We start from the raw sequence: 21228 nt of genomic DNA, 5'->3' as shown, positions 1-21228 counted from the left end.
CGCTTGCCAAGCGGGAGGCCCGGGTCCGATTCCCGGCCAATGCAGTATATCTCAGCTTATACCTTTCTTTAGAGCTCATGTTGAAAAAGTACAAAGGCTCTTTTCCTGCGAAAGTGCAGTATTCAGAATGACACCTGAAACGTAACAGACCGGACCACCCGAGAGTTAAGGTGGACAGCACTTTGTGAAACCTGACTGCAGTCATGCTGTTGTAGTCTCTGTCGCACAATTGCTCAGCACGTTTGGCTGTTAACTGAGAGGTTGGTGGTTCGATCCCACCCAGGGACTCTCAATTCACACATGTGTTGGACTTTGGACTCCCTCGCTTGTATGTACATTTTTCCCCATTGGCGAACTGTTTTTGTGTTGGTGCCAGCTGCACTGCTGGCACTGTGGCTAAGCTGGTCAAAGTGCCTGTCTAGTAAACAGGAGATCCTGGGTTCAAATCCCAGCAGTGCCTGGGTGCTTGGTCAGTGAAACTTTGGCAGCTGATTTCTGAACCATGTACTTCTTTTTGTCACTTGCCCTTCAAGAACGAATTGACGTTGCATCCACAGCTGACGTGATTGTTGTGGATCCCATTACGCCAGAAGGTGCTTGAATCCATTTTTTTAATTAAACCATTACCTGTGAGCGGTAAGTTACACCATTGCACTAAACATTGTTAGAATAGTTAGTAATGGAGTTAGTAGTGAATAACTAACAATGCTTGTGGGGATTTTTTTTTGGTTTTGGACATCTTTCAGATAAATAAGCATGCAAACTGACCCGGGAACATCATGGCTGTTCCTGACAAATGAACATAACGGGAGGGTTAAGATGACTACACTTCCAAAGTTCTCAGCTATGACTGAACCTCTCGCTCCTTTTTTCCCTGAGAAACTAGGTTGGCTGTGGAATTGATTAAACATCAAGAAGTCCACATCAATTAAAAAAATAATTAAAAAGTGATATCCTGGCCGAAAAAGGTCCGGTTAGCTCAGTCGGGAGAGCATGAGACTCTTAATATCAGGGTCGTGGGTTCGAGCCCCACATCTTTTGGTGATACAGACCTGGTAGACCCAAATGAGTAGTGAGGGTGTGCTGGGAACGTCTGGCAGAGTCTCCCGTTCGTCGAGTCTTCAACTCTCACCTCTGGCAGAGCTTCACCTGCATCCCGGGGGAGGACCGGGATATTGAGTCCGAATGGGCCATATTCCGTGCCTCCATTGCTGAGGCGGCTGACCGGAGTTGCAGCTGCAAGGCCGTCGGTGCCAGTCGTGGCGGCAGGCCCCGAACCCGATGGTGGACACCAGAAGTCAGGGCCGCCGTCAAGCTGAAGAAGGAGTCCTATCCAGCATTGATGGCTTGTGGGACTCCGGAAGCAGCTGACAGGTACTGTCAGGCCAAACGGTTCGCGGCTTCGGCGGTTGTCCAAGCAAAAACTCGGGTGTGGGAGGAATTCGGTGAGGCCATGGAGCACGACTTTCGGTCGGCCTCGAAGGGGTTCTGGCAAACCGTCCGGCGCCTCCGAAAAGGGAAGCAGAGCCCAGTCCACACCGTTTACAGTGGAGACGGGGCCTGCTGACCTCGACTGGGGATTTGTTTTGGTGAAGTAGGTGCAGACACATCTATTAAAAAATGAAAATACAAAATATACAGAATGCAGTATAAATATATGTACGCAGTCTGTTTTTTGTTTGTTATTCCGAAAGTGCAGTCTGATTGTTTTTCCTAAGAGTCCAAACTGAGCTTTAATTTAACGCATATAGAGTGTCAAAGTGGCAGGGTGAGGCAGAGGTGGGGTGTGAACAGTGTCAGGGGGGGTTCCGGGCCTTGTTGATGAGGCTGACAGCAGACAGGAAGAAACTGTTTTTGCGGCGTGAGGTTTTGGTCCTGATGGACCGCAGCCTCCTCTCAAAGAGACTGTGTCTGGGGTAAAAAAACAAAACTATCAAGACAGCCTCAAGGTCCAAAAGTGTTAAGGCAGTCCCATAGTGTCCCCACATCATGCCATGTGTCTATTTGCCTTGAGACATGAGTAAATTAGCTTAAATGCTAACATGCTAATGGTCATCATGTTAGCGCCAAGCAAGAGAGTCCTTTTTCAGTCGGGTCTAAAAGTGGGGGCAATGTGAAGCTGTGTCTGTGCCACCTACTATGTTGCTGTGTCCCCGGTCCAGTGTGTCCCCATCTTGGGTTGGAATGTCCCCATGCTGGTAACGGGTGGGGAATACAGTCCGTTGATGAGGATAAGCGGGATGGATTTCAGTGGTTAAAGTCTCCAGCTACCATGAAAACGGTCATGGGCCACGAGCCTATTCTGAATTACCCTTTGGCCAATCGACACCACATCAACTCAGCAGCAGTCCTCGTTAGTATAGTGGACAGTATCTCCGCCTGTCACGTGGAAGACCGTGGTTCGATTCCCCGATGGGGAGTTCCTCTTTTGTATGTCACAATGTCACGTTGAACCTTGAGTCGGGTTGCGGTTGCAACAACCAGTCCGGTTAAACAAACCTTTCTCATTAGAACAAAACCTCTCTTAATCTTCTTCTCACGGTGTTCAGGTGTCTTTTACAATCTGACAGTCTTTTGCTGCCAAATCATTCCAGGCGTGGATAATGAAGCTGACCAGGAAAATGCCAGCTGTGGGATTTCAACCAGAGCCTCCTGAGCGTAAGGAACCTTAATCTGGCGCCTTCGATCACTCATCCACCCAACCTAAAACGGTGCCCTGATCAGGAAAAAAAAACTGTGACCTTGTGAGGTTCACTGACAACAGAGGACACTCAAAAGGAGCCGCACAAAGCAGGGTACTTGTACAGATGTCGGCAGCAGAGTGGCGCAGCGGTAGCGTGCTGGGCCCATAACCCAGAGGTCGATGGATCGAAACCATCCTCTGCTATGGCTGTGCTCTTTACGTGTCCTTTGAAGAGCTTGCAGATGTATTGTCTTTGTTACTTAGCTGACCTGGTCCAGTAAAGAGTTCACGCTTCCTTTACTGCTGTTCTCGATGCATTTATTGCTCTTGAGTGCATTCACACGCCATTGCGGGACATTGAAGCATCGCGAAACACCGCAACTGTCCTCACTCGTCCATTGTCACTCTTATGGACTTGAAGAATCCCAGCCAGTTTCCGTTCGTTTCGGGGAACCTCCTCCTCTTTGACGATCACCACATCTCCAACTTGCATGTTTCTTCTTGGCGTATGCCATCTTTGTCTCAGAGCAATGTTGGTCAGATACTCCTTCCACCATTTGTTCCAGAACTATTCCGACAAATATTGCAATTATCTCCATCTCATTTTAGTATACAAGTCCATCCATCCATCCATTTTCCTCCACTTATCCAGGTCCAGGTCGCGGGGGGCAGCAGTCTTAGTAGGGAAGCCAAGATTTCCCGGTCCCCGGCCACCTCCTCCAGCTCCACCGGGAGGACACCAAGGTGTTCCCAGGCCAGCTGTGAGACATAATCCCTCCAGCGTGTCCTAGGTCTGCCCCGGGGCCTTTTCCCGGCTGGGTATGCCCGGAACACCTCACCAGGGAGGCGTCCGGGAGGCATCCGGACTAGATGCCCGAGCTACCTCAACTGACTCCTCTCGATGTGAAGGAGAAGCGGCTCTACTCTGAGCCCTCCCGGATGACTGAGCTCCTCACCCTATCTCTTAGGGTGAGTCCAGCTACCTTACGGAGGAAACTCATTTCAGCCGCCTGTATCCGAGATGTCATTCTTTCGGTCATGACCCAAAGCTCATGACCATAGGTGAGGGTGGGAACATAGATCGACCGGTAAATTGAGAGCTTTTTTAACCACAACGGTCCGTTACAGCGACCGCATTACTGCCGAGGCTGCGCCGATCCGTCTGTCGACCTCACGCTCCCACTTTCCCTCTCTACGCCTGTACTGTGGGAGTCCTACACACAATTTCCCGCTGTCCAGTTCGCCCAGCATGCCAACGCTCTTCCTCCGCCAGGGATATTCCCCAGCTGCTGGCACTGTCCGCTCCAACCACACCGGCTGCGTCATCCGCTTTGGTGGGCCGACTTCAGGTGGAAGGTACGATATCCTGGGCGGGGGAAGCTTCTCCTACCACAGCATTAATTGACTCTGGGGCGGACGAGAACTTCATTGATAGCGGACTGGTCAGTTCTCTTAACATTCCTACTGTTGAGCTTGTCCCCCACAAGAATGTCTGCTCGCTAGATGAACATCACCTGGCATGCATTACGCATCACAATTTTTTCCCTGAGAAACTAGGTTGGCTGTGGAATTGATTAAACATCAAGAAGTCCACATCAATTAAAAAAATAATTAAAAAGTGATATCCTGGCCGAAAAAGGTCCGGTTAGCTCAGTCGGGAGAGCATGAGACTCTTAATATCAGGGTCGTGGGTTCGAGCCCCACATCTTTTGGTGATACAGACCTGGTAGACCCAAATGAGTAGTGAGGGTGTGCTGGGAACGTCTGGCAGAGTCTCCCGTTCGTCGAGTCTTCAACTCTCACCTCTGGCAGAGCTTCACCTGCATCCCGGGGGAGGACCGGGATATTGAGTCCGAATGGGCCATATTCCGTGCCTCCATTGCTGAGGCGGCTGACCGGAGTTGCAGCTGCAAGGCCGTCGGTGCCAGTCGTGGCTGCAGGCCCCGAACCCGATGGTGGACACCAGAAGTCAGGGCCGCCGTCAAGCTGAAGAAGGAGTCCTATCCAGCATTGATGGCTTGTGGGACTCCGGAAGCAGCTGACAGGTACTGTCAGGCCAAACGGTTCGCGGCTTCGGCGGTTGTCCAGGCAAAAACTCGGGTGTGGGAGGAATTCGGTGAGGCCATGGAGCACGACTTTCGGTCGGCCTCGAAGGGGTTCTGGCAAACCGTCCGGCGCCTCCGAAAAGGGAAGCAGAGCCCAGTCCACACTGTTTACAGTGGAGACGGGGCCTGCTGACCTCGACTGGGGATTTGTTTTGGTGAAGTAGGTGCAGACACATCTATTAAAAAATGAAAATACAAAATATACAGAATGCAGTATAAATATATGTACGCAGTCTGTTTTTTGTTTGTTATTCCGAAAGTGCAGTCTGATTGTTTTTCCTAAGAGTCCAAACTGAGCGTTAATTTAACGCATATAGAGTGTCAAAGTGGCAGGGTGAGGCAGAGGTGGGGTGTGAACAGTGTCAGGGGGGGTTCCGGGCCTTGTTGATGAGGCTGACAGCAGACAGGAAGAAACTTGTTTTTGTGGCGTGAGGTTTTGGTCCTGATGGACCGCAGCCTCCTCTCAAAGAGACTGTGTCCGGGGTAAAAAAAAAAAAAAACTATCAAGACAGCCTCAAGGTCCAAAAGTGTTAAGGCAGTCCCATAGTGTCCCCACATCATGCCATGTGTCTATTTGCCTTGAGACATGAGTAAATTAGCTTAAATGCTAACATGCTAATGGTCATCATGTTAGCGCCAAGCAAGAGAGTCCTTTTTCAGTCGGGTCTAAAAGTGGGGGCAATGTGAAGCTGTGTCTGTGCCACCTACTATGTTGCTGTGTCCCCGGTCCAGTGTGTTCCCATCTTGGGTTGGAATGTCCCCATGCTGGTAACGGGTGGGGAATACAGTCCGTTGATGAGGATAAGTGGGATGGATTTCAGTGGTTAAAGTCTCCAGCTACCATGAAAACGGTCATGGGCCATGAGCCTATTCTGAATTACCCTTTGGCCAATCGACACCACATCAACTCAGCAGCAGTCCTCGTTAGTATAGTGGACAGTCTCTCCGCCTGTCACGTGGAAGACCGGGGTTCGATTCCCCGACGGGGAGTTCCTCTTTTGTATGTCACAATGTCACGTTGAACCTTGAGTCGGGTTGCGGTTGCAACAACCAGTCCGGTTAAACAAACCTTTCTCATTAGAACAAAACCTCTCTTAATCTTCTTCTCACGGTGTTCAGGTGTCTTTTACAATCTGACAGTCTTTTGCTGCCAAATCATTCCAGGCGTGGATAATGAAGCTGACCAGGAAAATGACAGCTGTGGGATTTCAACCAGAGCCTCCTGAGCGTAAGGAACCTTAATCTGGCGCCTTCGATCACTCATCCACCCAACCTAAAACGGTGCCCTGATCAGGAAAAAAAAACTGTGACCTTGTGAGGTTCACTGACAACAGAGGACACTCAAAAGGAGCCGCACAAAGCAGGGTACTTGTACAGATGTCGGCAGCAGAGTGGCGCAGCGGTAGCGTGCTGGGCCCATAACCCAGAGGTCGATGGATCGAAACCATCCTCTGCTATGGCTGTGCTCTTTACGTGTCCTTTGAAGATCTTGCAGATGTATTGTCTTTGTTACTTAGCTGACCTGGTCCAGTAAAGAGTTCACGCTTCCTTTACTGCTGTTCTCGATGCATTTATTGCTCTTGAGTGCATTCACACGCCATTGCGGGACATTGAAGCATCGCGAAACACCGCAACTGTCCTCACTCGTCCATTGTCACTCTTATGGACTTGAAGAATCCCAGCCAGTTTCCGTTCGTTTCGGGGAACCTCCTCCTCTTTGACGATCACCACATCTCCAACTTGCATGTTTCTTCTTGGCGTATGCCATCTTTGTCTCAGAGCAATGTTGGTCAGATACTCCTTCCACCATTTGTTCCAGAACTATTCCGACAAATATTGCAATTATCTCCATCTCATTTTAGTATACAAGTCCATCCATCCATCCATTTTCCTCCACTTATCCAGGTCCAGGTCGCGGGGGGCAGCAGTCTTAGTAGGGAAGCCAAGATTTCCCGGTCCCCGGCCACCTCCTCCAGCTCCACCGGGAGGACACCAAGGTGTTCCCAGGCCAGCTGTGAGACATAATCCCTCCAGCGTGTCCTAGGTCTGCCCCGGGGCCTTTTCCCGGCTGGGTATGCCCGGAACACCTCACCAGGGAGGCGTCCGGGAGGCATCCGGACTAGATGCCCGAGCTACCTCAACTGACTCCTCTCGATGTGAAGGAGAAGCGGCTCTACTCTGAGCCCTCCCGGATGACTGAGCTCCTCACCCTATCTCTTAGGGTGAGTCCAGCTACCTTACGGAGGAAACTCATTTCAGCCGCCTGTATCCGAGATGTCATTCTTTCGGTCATGACCCAAAGCTCATGACCATAGGTGAGGGTGGGAACATAGATCGACCGGTAAATTGAGAGCTTTTTTAACCACGACGGTCCGTTACAGCGACCGCATTACTGCCGAGGCTGCGCCGATCCGTCTGTCGACCTCACGCTCCCACTTTCCCTCTCGACGCCTGTACTGTGGGAGTCCTACACACAATTTCCCGCTGTCCAGTTCGCCCAGCACGCCAACGCTCTTCCTCCGCCAGGGATATTCCCCAGCTGCTGGCACTGCCCGCTCCAACCACACCGGCTGCGTCATCCGCTTTGGTGGGCCGACTTCAGGTGGAAGGTACGATATCCTGGGCGGGGGAAGCTTCTCCTACCACAGCATTAATTGACTCTGGGGCGGACGAGAACTTCATTGATAGCGGACTGGTCAGTTCTCTTAACATTCCTACTGTTGAGCTTGTCCCCCACAAGAATGTCTGCTCGCTAGATGAACATCACCTGGCTTGCATTACGCATCACAATTTTTTCCCTGAGAAACTAGGTTGGCTGTGGAATTGATTAAACATCAAGAAGTCCACATCAATTAAAAAAATAATTAAAAAGTGATATCCTGGCCGAAAAAGGTCCGGTTAGCTCAGTCGGGAGAGCATGAGACTCTTAATATCAGGGTCGTGGGTTCGAGCCCCACATCTTTTGGTGATACAGACCTGGTAGACCCAAATGAGTAGTGAGGGTGTGCTGGGAACGTCTGGCAGAGTCTCCCGTTCGTCGAGTCTTCAACTCTCACCTCTGGCAGAGCTTCACCTGCATCCCGGGGGAGGACCGGGATATTGAGTCCGAATGGGCCATATTCCGTGCCTCCATTGCTGAGGCGGCTGACCGGAGTTGCAGCTGCAAGGCCGTCGGTGCCAGTCGTGGCTGCAGGCCCCGAACCCGATGGTGGACACCAGAAGTCAGGGCCGCCGTCAAGCTGAAGAAGGAGTCCTATCCAGCATTGATGGCTTGTGGGACTCCGGAAGCAGCTGTCAGGCCAAACGGTTCGCGGCTTCGGCGGTTGTCCAGGCAAAAACTCGGGTGTGGGAGGAATTCGGTGAGGCCATGGAGCACGACTTTCGGTCGGCCTCGAAGGGGTTCTGGCAAACCGTCCGGCGCCTCCGAAAAGGGAAGCAGAGCCCAGTCCACACTGTTTACAGTGGAGACGGGGCCTGCTGACCTCGACTGGGGATTTGTTTTGGTGAAGTAGGTGCAGACACATCTATTAAAAAATGAAAATACAAAATATACAGAATGCAGTATAAATATATGTACGCAGTCTGTTTTTTGTTTGTTACTCCGAAAGTGCAGTCTGATTGTTTTTCCTAAGAGTCCAAACTGAGCGTTAATTTAACGCATATAGAGTGTCAAAGTGGCAGGGTGAGGCAGAGGTGGGGTGTGAACAGTGTCAGGGGGGGTTCCGGGCCTTGTTGATGAGGCTGACAGCAGACAGGAAGAAACTTGTTTTTGTGGCGTGAGGTTTTGGTCCTGATGGACCGCAGCCTCCTCTCAAAGAGACTGTGTCCGGGGTAAAAAAAAAAAAAACTATCAAGACAGCCTCAAGGTCCAAAAGTGTTAAGGCAGTCCCATAGTGTCCCCACATCATGCCATGTGTCTATTTGCCTTGAGACATGAGTAAATTAGCTTAAATGCTAACATGCTAATGGTCATCATGTTAGCGCCAAGCAAGAGAGTCCTTTTTCAGTCGGGTCTAAAAGTGGGGGCAATGTGAAGCTGTGTCTGTGCCACCTACTATGTTGCTGTGTCCCCGGTCCAGTGTGTTCCCATCTTGGGTTGGAATGTCCCCATGCTGGTAACGGGTGGGGAATACAGTCCGTTGATGAGGATAAGTGGGATGGATTTCAGTGGTGGACAGTATCTCCGCCTGTCACGTGGAAGACCGGGGTTCGATTCCCCGACGGGGAGTTCCTCTTTTGTATGTCACAATGTCACGTTGAACCTTGAGTCGGGTTGCGGTTGCAACAACCAGTCCGGTTAAACAAACCTTTCTCATTAGAACAAAACCTCTCTTAATCTTCTTCTCACGGTGTTCAGGTGTCTTTTCCATCCTGTCGATGGAGTTTGACTTGATTCTTTGTCACGCAGTCTGAAATTGGCAAACTGAGAAATTCTGATTGAGTGACCAATGCAGTCTGTCCATTTTAATACATTTCGTCTCAACTCATGTTGAAAAAGGACAGAGCCATTTCCGTGAGAGCACAAGACCCCTGGATTGTACCCAAAAATACTTTGCGTTCATCAAAGAGTAAAGAGTCCTGGTTTGCAATGCCTCGATTGTTACGCCAGAAGGTGCGAGTCACATCCAAAACAAAGGGCATGCTGGAAGCATAGCATGCGTTAGTATGGCTTCAACTGAACAGAAGTTGGCAGGGTGTGAGTCTCTGTGGCGCAATCGGTCAGCGCGCTCGGCTGTTAACCGGGAGGCTGGTGGTTCGAGCCCACCCAGGGACGTTCTCTGGATGCATCAGTGTCACTGTTCATTCGTGTTTGCGCTCCACTCTTGCACAGCACTTGTGTGGTTCCCAATTGGCAAACTGTGTGTCAATGACTTTTCAAAAGCACATTACAGCTTCCATGGTCTAACACATTTGATCAGAAGATAGGTTGATCAAGTCACAGATTTCAGTTTGTTTCTGCACAGGTCTGGTGAAACACAGAAGCTCTGCTTGAAAACATTAGCTTTTGCAAAAGCGCCAGCCAGGATTATAGATTAAGAGATGACGGAATGCTTTTATGTTAAAAGGAATCAAGTCAAACCCCATCAACTGGTAAGCAGGGGCCCTTAAGAGAAGACACTGTACACTGTTGTGATTTTTTGACAGACATGTCTAGTAAACAGGAGATCCTGGGTTCAAATCCCAGCAGTGCCTTCTCTGTGTTTCAGCAGCTCCTATGCTGTTATTTAAAATAAATGTTGTTCTTGTTCTGTTGAATAAATACCCATCATTTCTGATGTCATATGTAGTATACCTGTCACATGTACTGCAATGCTCCCTACAAAGACAATACCCTTGTGTATTTGGACATTTGCAGGTTTAAGAAAACAGACAGACCACATCAGCCAAATATCTTTGTCTTGTCTGAGTGGTCAGACAAGACAAAGTTTGAGCCAGTCACCTGAACATTAGACTTTTGATCTGAGTGTCCGGGATTCAAGTCCCTGTTCAGGTGACCAGTGATAGGGTCTGAGGTCCACTTGCAAACGCCTCCTTTTTGCCCACAAAATACAAGGGCAACAGGACAATCCCTTGGTACTTTATGGAAACGATGTGAGGTGCCTGGCTTTTAACTAGAAGTGGAAAGACTTGTGTAGCCCCTCACACAAACCATGTGTCTTCCTCCCATGCACATGTTGCCAGCTGATCCTTGACATCAGCAAAATTTTGGTTCTAGGACAATGGGGTCACCTGCCCCCATTGGTCTTTTCCAAGCGGTCACGGTGGCCGAGAGGTGAAGGCGTTGGACTCGAAATCCAATGGGGTTTCCCCGCACAGGTTCGAATCCTGTCTGTGACGCTTTGGTTGGGCATTTGTTGCCGCCATGCTGTTTACCTTGTGGTGGAGTACTGTTGGTTATGAGGGCCGGGGTGTTGTCCTTTCGCGGTCCGCATTCTCTACACTGGTGGTCTGGATTTTGGGTACAGGTTAATGGGGTCCACTGTCCCCATTGATCTGCTGCTTGCAGTCTCGGTGGCCGAGAGGTTTGTTGCCACTCTGCTTTGACATGCTGTTTTCTGTACCTCTCCCCTGTACCTCTCAGCGGCCTTGTCGAGGGTGTTTCACAGGTGGGTGGTGTGATGTTTGGTATGGGGGCCGGTGGGTGGTCGCCGTTTTGTTGTTCCTGGAGCACATAAAGAAGAGTGGCCAGTACGGGGGGTTGAACCCGTGGCGTTATTAGCACCACACGCCGACCAACTGAGCTAACCGGGATAGCGGCAGAGAGCTGCTGGAATGACAAGGCGCTACGAAACGCATATCGGGCGGAGCCTCTCCGACCCACACGTCGGCTCCAAATCCCACCTCCTGGGGCTCTTCCAGCACCACTCCTCTCTCCCTGCTCCAGCAGCGGAGCGCCGTCTGACGACATCGGGAGTGTCGTCCCCATGCAACTGGGAGCCAGTCGCCCTTCGCCAGCGGAGAGGAGTCACCGTCTACGCCTGTGGCTGTGCCTGTACTGTGGGAGTCCTACACACAATTTCCCGCTGTCCAGTTCGCCCAGCACGCCAATGCTCTTCCTCCGCCAGGGATATTCCCCAGCTGCTGGCACTGCCCGCTCCAACCACACCGGCTGCGTCATCCGCTTTGGTGGGCCGACTTCAGGTGGAAGGTACGATATCCTGGGCGGGGGAAGCTTCTCCTACCACAGCATTAATTGACTCTGGGGCGGACGAGAACTTCATTGATAGCGGACTGGTCAGTTCTCTTAACATTCCTACTGTTGAGCTTGTCCCCCACAAGAATGTCTGCTCGCTAGATGAACATCACCTGGCATGCATTACGCATCAGACGTGCACCATATCCTTGGTGCTGTCGGGAAACCACCACAAGGTCACTAATTTTTTTCTTATGCCCTCTCGCTCAGCTCTGTTAGTACTCGGCCTCCCCTGGCATCCCTTGCGTGTGTTGTGATGTTTTGTCATTCAGCGCCACTTTGCAGAGGCACATCCACTCGACAATTTAATTTGTTCTCCGACAGTGTTTCCCAATGTGGCAATGGTGGTTCAGTGGTAGAATTCTCGCTTGCCAAGCGGGAGGCCCGGGTCCGATTCCCGGCCAATGCAGTATATCTCAGCTTATACCTTTCTTTAGAGCTCATGTTGAAAAAGTACAAAGGCTCTTTTCCTGCGAAAGTGCAGTATTCAGACTGACACCTGAAACGTAACAGACCGGACCACCCGAGAGTTAAGGTGGACAGCACTTTGTGAAACCTGACTGCAGTCATGCTGTTGTAGTCTCTGTCGCGCAATTGCTCAGCACGTTTGGCTGTTAACTGAGAGGTTGGTGGTTCGATCCCACCCAGGGACTCTCAATTCACACAATTGTTGGACTTTGGACTCCCTCCCTTGTATGAACATTTTTCCCCATTGGCGAACTGTTTTTGTGTTGGTGCCAGATGCACTGCTGGCACTGTGGCTAAGCTGGTCAAAGTGCCTGTCTAGTAAACAGGCGATCCTGGGTTCAAATCCCAGCGGTGCTTGGTCAGTGAAACTTTGGCAGCTGATTTCTGAACCATGTACTTCTTTTTGTCACTTGCCCTTCAAGAACGAATTGACGTTGCATCCACAGCTGACGTGATTGTTGTGGATCCCATTACGCCAGAAGGTGCTTGAATCCATTTTTTTAATTAAACCATTACCTGTGAGCGGTAAGTTACACCATTGCACTAAACATTGTTAGAATAGTTAGTAATGGAGTTAGTAGTGAATAACTAACAATGCTTGTGGGGATTTTTTTTTGGTTTTGGACATCTTTCAGATAAATAAGCATGCAAACTGACCCGGGAACATCATGGCTGTTCCTGACAAATGAACATAACGGGAGGGTTAAGATGACTACACTTCCAAAGTTCTCAGCTATGACTGAACCTCTCGCTCCTTTTTTTCCTGAGAAACTAGGTTGGCTGTGGAATTGATTAAACATCAAGAAGTCCACATCAATTAAAAAAATAATTAAAAAGTGATATCCTGGCCGAAAAAGGTCCGGTTAGCTCAGTCGGGAGAGCATGAGACTCTTAATATCAGGGTCGTGGGTTCGAGCCCCACATCTTTTGGTGATACAGACCTGGTAGACCCAAATGAGTAGTGAGGGTGTGCTGGGAACGTCTGGCAGAGTCTCCCGTTCGTCGAGTCTTCAACTCTCACCTCTGGCAGAGCTTCACCTGCATCCCGGGGGAGGACCGGGATATTGAGTCCGAATGGGCCATATTCCGTGCCTCCATTGCTGAGGCGGCTGACCGGAGTTGCAGCTGCAAGGCCGTCGGTGCCAGTCGTGGCGGCAGGCCCCGAACCCGATGGTGGACACCAGAAGTCAGGGCCGCCGTCAAGCTGAAGAAGGAGTCCTATCCAGCATTGATGGCTTGTGGGACTCCGGAAGCCGCTGACAGGTATTGTCAGGCCAAACGGTTCGCGGCTTCGGCGGTTGTCCAGGCAAAAACTCGGGTGTGGGAGGAATTCGGTGAGGCCATGGAGCACGACTTTCGGTCGGCCTCGAAGGGGTTCTGGCAAACCGTCCGGCGCCTCCGAAAAGGGAAGCAGAGCCCAGTCCACACTGTTTACAGTGGAGACGGGGCCTCCTGACCTCGACTGGGGATTTGTTTTGGTGAAGTAGGTGCAGACACATCTATTAAAAAATGAAAATACAAAATATACAGAATGCAGTATAAATATATGTACGCAGTCTGTTTTTGTTTGTTATTCCGAAAGTGCAGTCTGATTGTTTTTCCTAAGAGTCCAAACTGAGCGTTAATTTAACGCATATAGAGTGTCAAAGTGGCAGGGTGAGGCAGAGGTGGGGTGTGAACAGTGTCAGGGGGGGTTCCGGGCCTTGTTGATGAGGCTGACAGCAGACAGGAACAAACTTGTTTTTGTGGCGTGAGGTTTTGGTCCTGATGGACCGCAGCCTCCTCTCAAAGAGACTGTGTCCGGGGTAAAAAAAAAAAAACTATCAAGACAGCCTCAAGGTCCAAAAGTGTTAAGGCAGTCCCATAGTGTCCCCACATCATGCCATGTGTCTATTTGCCTTGAGACATGAGTAAATTAGCTTAAATGCTAACATGCTAATGGTCATCATGTTAGCGCCAAGCAAGAGAGTCCTTTTTCAGTCGGGTCTAAAAGTGGGGGCAATGTGAAGCTGTGTCTGTGCCACCTACTATGTTGCTGTGTCCCTGGTCCAGTGTGTTCCCATCTTGGGTTGGAATGTCCCCATGCTGGTAACGGGTGGGGAATACAGTCCGTTGATGAGGATAAGCGGGATGGATTTCAGTGGTTAAAGTCTCCAGCTACCATGAAAACGGTCATGGGCCACGAGCCTATTCTGAATTACCCTTTGGCCAATCGACACCACATCAACTCAGCAGCAGTCCTCGTTAGTATAGTGGACAGTATCTCCGCCTGTCACGTGGAAGACTGTGGTTCGATTCCCCGATGGGGAGTTCCTCTTTTGTATGTCACAATGTCACGTTGAACCTTGAGTCGGGTTGCGGTTGCAACAACCAGTCCGGTTAAACAAACCTTTCTCATTAGAACAAAACCTCTCTTAATCTTCTTCTCACGGTGTTCAGGTGTCTTTTACAATCTGACAGTCTTTTGCTGCCAAATCATTCCAGGCGTGGATAATGAAGCTGACCAGGAAAATGCCAGCTGTGGGATTTCAACCAGAGCCTCCTGAGTGTAAGGAACCTTAATCTGGCGCCTTCGATCACTCATCCACCCAACCTAAAACGGTGCCCTGATCAGGAAAAAAAAACTGTGACCTTGTGAGGTTCACTGACAACAGAGGACACTCAAAAGGAGCCGCACAAAGCAGGGTACTTGTACAGATGTCGGCAGCAGAGTGGCGCAGCGGTAGCGTGCTGGGCCCATAACCCAGAGGTCGATGGATCGAAACCATCCTCTGCTATGGCTGTGCTCTTTACGTGTCCTTTGAAGAGCTTGCAGATGTATTGTCTTTGTTACTTAGCTGACCTGGTCCAGTAAAGAGTTCACGCTTCCTTTACTGCTGTTCTCGATGCATTTATTGCTCTTGAGTGCATTCACACGCCATTGCGGGACATTGAAGCATCGCGAAACACCGCAACTGTCCTCACTCGTCCATTGTCACTCTTATGGACTTGAAGAATCCCAGCCAGTTTCCGTTCGTTTCGGGGAACCTCCTCCTCTTTGACGATCACCACATCTCCAACTTGCATGTTTCTTCTTGGCGTATGCCATCTTTGTCTCAGAGCAATGTTGGTCAGATACTCCTTCCACCATTTGTTCCAGAACTATTCCGACAAATATTGCAATTATCTCCATCTCATTTTAGTATACAAGTCCATCCATCCATCCATTTTCCTCCACTTATCCAGGTCCAGGTCGCGGGGGGCAGCAGTCTTAGTAGGGAAGCCAAGATTTCCCGGTCCCCGGCCACCTCCTCCAGCTCCACCGGGAGGACACCAAGGTGTTCCCAGGCCAGCTGTGAGACATAATCCCTCCAGCGTGTCCTAGGTCTGCCCCGGGGCCTTTTCCCGGCTGGGTATGCCCGGAACACCTCACCAGGGAGGCATCCGGGAGGCATCCGGACTAGATGCCCGAGCTACCTCAACTGACTCCTCTCGATGTGAAGGAGAAGCGGCTCTACTCTGAGCCCTCCCGGATGACTGAGCTCCTCACCCTATCTCTTAGGGTGAGTCCAGCTACCCTACGGAGGAAACTCATTTCAGCCGCCTGTATCCGAGATGTCATTCTTTCGGTCATGACCCAAAGCTCATGACCATAGGTGAGGGTGGGAACATAGATTGACCGTTAAATTGAGAGCTTTTTTAACCACGACGGTCCGTTACAGCGACCGCATTACTGCCGAGGCTGCGCCGATCCGTCTGTCGACCTCACGCTCCCACTTTCCCTCTCTACGCCTATACTGTGGGAGTCCTACACACAATTTCCCGCTGTCCAGTTCGCCCAGCACGCCAACGCTCTTCCTCCGCCAGGGATATTCCCCAGCTGCTGGCACTGCCCGCCCCAACCACACCGGCTGCGTCATCCGCTTTGGTGGGCCGACTTCAGGTGGAAGGTACGATATCCTGGGCGGGGGAAGCTTCTCCTACCACAGCATTAATTGACTCTGGGGCGGACGAGAACTTCATTGATAGCGGACTGGTCAGTTCTCTTAACATTCCTACTGTTGAGCTTGTCCCCCACAAGAATGTCTGCTCGCTAGATGAACATCACCTGGCATGCATTACGCATCAGACGTGCACCATATCCTTGGTGCTGTCGGGAAACCACCAAAAGGTCACAAATTTTTTTCTTATGCCCTCTCGCTCAGCTCTGTTAGTACTCGGCCTCCCCTGGCATCCCTTGCGTGTGTTGTGATGTTTTGTCATTCAGCGCCACTTTGCAGAGGCACATCCACTCGACAATTTAATTTGTTCTCCGACAGTGTTTCACAATGTGGCATTGGTGGTTCAGTGGTAGAATTCTCGCTTGCCAAGCGGGAGGCCCGGGTCCGATTCCCGGCCAATGCAGTATATCTCAGCTTATACCTTTCTTTAGAGCTCATGTTGAAAAAGTACAAAGGCTCTTTTCCTGCGAAAGTGCAGTATTCAGAATGACACCTGAAACGTAACAGACCGGACCACCCGAGAGTTAAGGTGGACAGCACTTTGTGAAACCTGACTGCAGTCATGCTGTTGTAGTCTCTGTCGCACAATTGCTCAGCACGTTTGGCTGTTAACTGAGAGGTTGGTGGTTCGATCCCACCCAGGGACTCTCAATTCACACATGTGTTGGACTTTGGACTCCATCCCTTGTATGAACATTTTTCCCCATTGGCGAACTGTTTTTGTGTTGGTACCAGATGCACTGCTGGCACTGTGGCTAAGCTGGTCAAAGTGCCTGTCTAGTAAACAGGAGATCCTGGGTTCAAATCCCAGCAGTGCCTGGGTGCTTGGTCAGTGAAACTTTGGCAGCTGATTTCTGAACCATGTACTTCTTTTTGTCACTTGCCCTTCAAGAACGAATTGACGTTGCATCCACAGCTGACGTGATTGTTGTGGATCCCATTACGCCAGAAGGTGCTTGAATCCATTTTTTTAATTAAACCATTACCTGTGAGCGGTAAGTTACACCATTGCACTAAACATTGTTAGAATAGTTAGTAATGGTGTTAGTAGTGAATAACTAACAATGCTTGTGGGGATTTTTTTTTGGTTTTGGACATCTTTCAGATAAATAAGCATGCAAACTGACCCGGGAACATCATGGCTGTTCCTGACAAATGAACATAACGGGAGGGTTAAGATGACTACACTTCCAACGTTCTCAGCTATGACTGAACCTCTCGCTCCTTTTTTCCCTGAGAAACAAGGTTGGCTGTGGAATTGATTAAACATCAAGAAGTCCACATCAATTAAAAAAATAATTAAAAAGTGATATCCTGGCCGAAAAAGGTCCGGTTAGCTCAGTCGGGAGAGCATGAGACTCTTAATATCAGGGTCGTGGGTTCGAGCCCCACATCTTTTGGTGATACAGACCTGGTAGACCCAAATGAGTAGTGAGGGTGTGCTGGGAACGTCTGGCAGAGTCTCCCGTTCGTCGAGTCTTCAACTCTCACCTCTGGCAGAGCTTCACCTGCATCCCGGGGGAGGACCGGGATATTGAGTCCGAATGGGCCATATTCCGTGCCTCCATTGCTGAGGCGGCTGACCGGAGTTGCAGCTGCAAGGCCGTCGGTGCCAGTCGTGGCGGCAGGCCCCGAACCCGATGGTGGACACCAGAAGTCAGGGCCGCCGTCAAGCTGAAGAAGGAGTCCTATCCAGCATTGATGGTTTGTGGGACTCCGGAAGCAGCTGACAGGTACTGTCAGGCCAAACGGTTCGCGGCTTCGGCGGTTGTCCAGGCAAAAACTCGGGTGTGGGAGGAATTCGGTGAGGCCATGGAGCACGACTTTCGGTCGGCCTCGAAGGGGTTCTGGCAAACCGTCCGGCGCCTCCGAAAAGGGAAGCAGAGCCCAGTCCACACTGTTTACAGTGGAGACGGGGCCTCCTGACCTCGACTGGGGATTTGTTTTGGTGAAGTAGGTGCAGACACATCTATTAAAAAATGAAAATACAAAATATACAGAATGCAGTATAAATATATGTACGCAGTCTGTTTTTTGTTTGTTATTCCAAAAGTGCAGTCTGATTGTTTTTCCCAAGAGTCCAAACTGAGCGTTAATTTAACGCATATAGAGTGTCAAAGTGGCAGGGTGAGGCAGAGGTGGGGTGTGAACAGTGTCAGGGGGGGTTCCGGGCCTTGTTGATGAGGCTGACAGCAGACAGGAAGAAACTTGTTTTTGTGGCGTGAGGTTTTGGTCCTGATGGACCGCAGCCTCCTCTCAAAGAGACTGTGTCCAGGGTAAAAAAAAAAAAAACTATCAAGACAGCCTCAAGGTCCAAAAGTGTTAAGGCAGTCCCATAGTGTCCCCACATCATGCCATGTGTCTATTTGCCTTGAGACATGAGTAAATTAGCTTAAATGCTAACATGCTAATGGTCATCATGTTAGCGCCAAGCAAGAGAGTCCTTTTTCAGTCGGGTCTAAAAGTGGGGGCAATGTGAAGCTGTGTCTGTGCCACCTACTATGTTGCTGTGTCCCTGGTCCAGTGTGTTCCCATCTTGGGTTGGAATGTCCCCATGCTGGTAACGGGTGGGGAATACAGTCCGTTGATGAGGATAAGCGGGATGGATTTCAGTGGTTAAAGTCTCCAGCTACCATGAAAACGGTCATGGGCCACGAACCTATTCTGAATTACCCTTTGGCCAATCGACACCACATCAACTCAGCAGCAGTCCCCGTTAATATAGTGGACAGTATCTCCGCCTGTCACGTGGAAGACCGTGGTTCGATTCCCCGATGGGGAGTTCCTCTTTTGTATGTCACAATGTCACGTTGAACCTTGAGTCGGGTTGCGGTTGCAACAACCAGTCCGGTTAAACAAACCTTTCTCATTAGAACAAAACCTCTCTTAATCTTCTTCTCACGGTGTTCAGGTGTCTTTTACAATCTGACAGTCTTTTGCTGCCAAATCATTCCAGGCGTGGATAATGAAGCTGACCAGGAAAATGCCAGCTGTGGGATTTCAACCAGAGCCTCCTGAGCGTAAGGAACCTTAATCTGGCGCCTTCGATCACTCATCCACCCAACCTAAAACGGTGCCCTGATCAGGAAAAAAAAACTGTGACCTTGTGAGGTTCACTGACAACAGAGGACACTCAAAAGGAGCCGCACAAAGCAGGGTACTTGTACAGATGTCGGCAGCAGAGTGGCGCAGCGGTAGCGTGCTGGGCCCATAACCCAGAGGTCGATGGATCGAAACCATCCTCTGCTATGGCTGTGCTCTTTACGTGTCCTTTGAAGAGCTTGCAGATGTATTGTCTTTGTTACTTAGCTGACCTGGTCCAGTAAAGAGTTCACGCTTCCTTTACTGCTGTTCTCGATGCATTTATTGCTCTTGAGTGCATTCACACGCCATTGCGGGACATTGAAGCATCGCGAAACACCGCAACTGTCCTCACTCGTCCATTGTCACTCTTATGGACTTGAAGAATCCCAGCCAGTTTCCGTTCGTTTCGGGGAACCTCCTCCTCTTTGACGATCACCACATCTCCAACTTGCATGTTTCTTCTTGGCGTATGCCATCTTTGTCTCAGAGCAATGTTGGTCAGATACTCCTTCCACCATTTGTTCCAGAACTATTCCGACAAATATTGCAATTATCTCCATCTCATTTTAGTATACAAGTCCATCCATCCATCCATTTTCCTCCACTTATCCAGGTCCAGGTCGCGGGGGGCAGCAGTCTTAGTAGGGAAGCCAAGATTTCCCGGTCCCCGGCCACCTCCTCCAGCTCCACCGGGAGGACACCAAGGTGTTCCCAGGCCAGCTGTGAGACATAATCCCTCCAGCATGTCCTAGGTCTGCCCCGGGGCCTTTTCCCGGCTGGGTATGCCCGCAACACCTCACCAGGGAGGCGTCCGGGAGGCATCCGGACTAGATGCCCGAGCTACCTCAACTGACTCCTCTCGATGTGAAGGAGAAGCGGCTCTACTCTGAGCCCTCCCGGATGACTGAGCTCCTCACCCTATCTCTTAGGGTGAGTCCAGCTACCCTACGGAGGAAACTCATTTCAGCCGCCTGTATCCGAGATGTCATTATTTCGGTCATGACCCAAAGCTCATGACCATAGGTGAGGGTGGGAACATAGATCGACCAGTAAATTGGGAGCTTTTTTAACCACGACGGTCCGTTACAGCGACCGCATTACTGCCGAGGCTGCGCCGATCCGTCTGTCGACCTCACGCTCCCACTTTCCCTCTCTACGCCTGTACTGTGGGAGTCCTACACACAATTTCCCGCTGTCCAGTTCGCCCAGCACGCCAACGCTCTTCCTCCGCCAGGGATATTCCCCAGCTGCTGGCACTGCCCGCTCCAACCACACCGGCTGCGTCATCCGCTTTGGTGGGCCGACTTCAGGTGGAAGGTACGATATCCTGGGCGGGGGAAGCTTCTCCTACCACAGCATTAATTGACTCTGGGGCGGACGAGAACTTCATTGATAGTGGACTGGTCAGTTCTCTTAACATTCCTACTGTTGAGCTTGTCCCCCACAAGAATGTCTGCTCGCTAGATGAACATAACCTGGCATGCATTACGCATCAGACGTGCACCATATCCTTGGTGCTGTCGGGAAACCACCAAAAGGTCACTAATTTTTTTCTTATGCCCTCTCGCTCAGCTCTGTTAGTACTCGGCCTCCCCTGGCATCCCTTGCGTGTGTTGTGATGTTTTGTCATTCAGCGCCACTTTGCAGAGGCACATCCACTCGACAATTTAATTTGTTCTCCGACAGTGTTTCACAATGTGGCATTGGTGGTTCAGTGGTAGAATTCTCGCTTGCCAAGCGGGAGGCCCGGGTCCGATTCCCGGCCAATGCAGTATATCTCAGCTTATACCTTTCTTTAGAGCTCATGTTGAAAAAGTACAAAGGCTCTTTTCCTGCGAAAGTGCAGTATTCAGAATGACACCTGAAACGTAACAGACCGGACCACCCGAGAGTTAAGGTGGACAGCACTTTGTGAAACCTGACTGCAGTCATGCTGTTGTAGTCTCTGTCGCACAATTGCTCAGCACGTTTGGCTGTTAACTGAGAGGTTGGTGGTTCGATCCCACCCAGGGACTCTCAATTCACACATGTGTTGGACTTTGGACTCCCTCCCTTGTATGAACATTTTTCCCCATTGGCGAACTGTTTTTGTGTTGGTGCCAGATGCACTGCTGGCACTGTGGCTAAGCTGGTCAAAGTGCCTGTCTAGTAAACAGGAGATCCTGGGTTCAAATCCCAGCAGTGCCTGGGTACTTTGGCAGCTGATTTCTGAAC

The 21228-nt window shown here is 50.4% G+C and overlaps 9 non-coding genes across 9 annotated transcripts; all 9 read left to right on the top strand.

Annotated features, from left to right (window-relative positions):
• Positions 1 to 386: 386 nt before the first annotated feature.
• Positions 387 to 460, top strand: trnat-agu (transfer RNA threonine (anticodon AGU)). Its single transcript has one exon. It is a non-coding gene; the product is annotated as a tRNA-Thr (tRNA).
• A 9028-nt stretch (positions 461 to 9488) lies between these two features.
• trnan-guu (transfer RNA asparagine (anticodon GUU)) lies at positions 9489 to 9562 on the top strand. The gene has a single exon. It is a non-coding gene; the product is annotated as a tRNA-Asn (tRNA).
• Positions 9563 to 10544: 982 nt separating this feature from the next.
• trnas-cga (transfer RNA serine (anticodon CGA)) lies at positions 10545 to 10626 on the top strand. The gene has a single exon. It is a non-coding gene; the product is annotated as a tRNA-Ser (tRNA).
• Positions 10627 to 11820: 1194 nt separating this feature from the next.
• Positions 11821 to 11891, top strand: trnag-gcc (transfer RNA glycine (anticodon GCC)). The gene has a single exon. It is a non-coding gene; the product is annotated as a tRNA-Gly (tRNA).
• A 342-nt stretch (positions 11892 to 12233) lies between these two features.
• Positions 12234 to 12307, top strand: trnat-agu (transfer RNA threonine (anticodon AGU)). The gene has a single exon. It is a non-coding gene; the product is annotated as a tRNA-Thr (tRNA).
• Positions 12308 to 16262: 3955 nt separating this feature from the next.
• On the top strand, positions 16263 to 16333 carry trnag-gcc (transfer RNA glycine (anticodon GCC)). The gene has a single exon. It is a non-coding gene; the product is annotated as a tRNA-Gly (tRNA).
• A 342-nt stretch (positions 16334 to 16675) lies between these two features.
• trnat-agu (transfer RNA threonine (anticodon AGU)) lies at positions 16676 to 16749 on the top strand. Its single transcript has one exon. It is a non-coding gene; the product is annotated as a tRNA-Thr (tRNA).
• Positions 16750 to 20714: 3965 nt separating this feature from the next.
• On the top strand, positions 20715 to 20785 carry trnag-gcc (transfer RNA glycine (anticodon GCC)). Its single transcript has one exon. It is a non-coding gene; the product is annotated as a tRNA-Gly (tRNA).
• Positions 20786 to 21127: 342 nt separating this feature from the next.
• trnat-agu (transfer RNA threonine (anticodon AGU)) lies at positions 21128 to 21201 on the top strand. Its single transcript has one exon. It is a non-coding gene; the product is annotated as a tRNA-Thr (tRNA).
• Positions 21202 to 21228: the final 27 nt, after the last annotated feature.

This window comes from Doryrhamphus excisus, linkage group LG6 (assembly GCF_037039965.1).
Source record: "Doryrhamphus excisus strain RoL-2023G ecotype Guam linkage group LG6, RoL_Dexc_Guam_v1.1, whole genome shotgun sequence".
NCBI classification, from domain to species: Eukaryota; Metazoa; Chordata; class Actinopteri; order Syngnathiformes; family Syngnathidae; genus Doryrhamphus; species Doryrhamphus excisus.
Note: the sequence above shows the minus strand (reverse complement) of the source record. Positions and strands in the feature narration are given on the sequence as shown.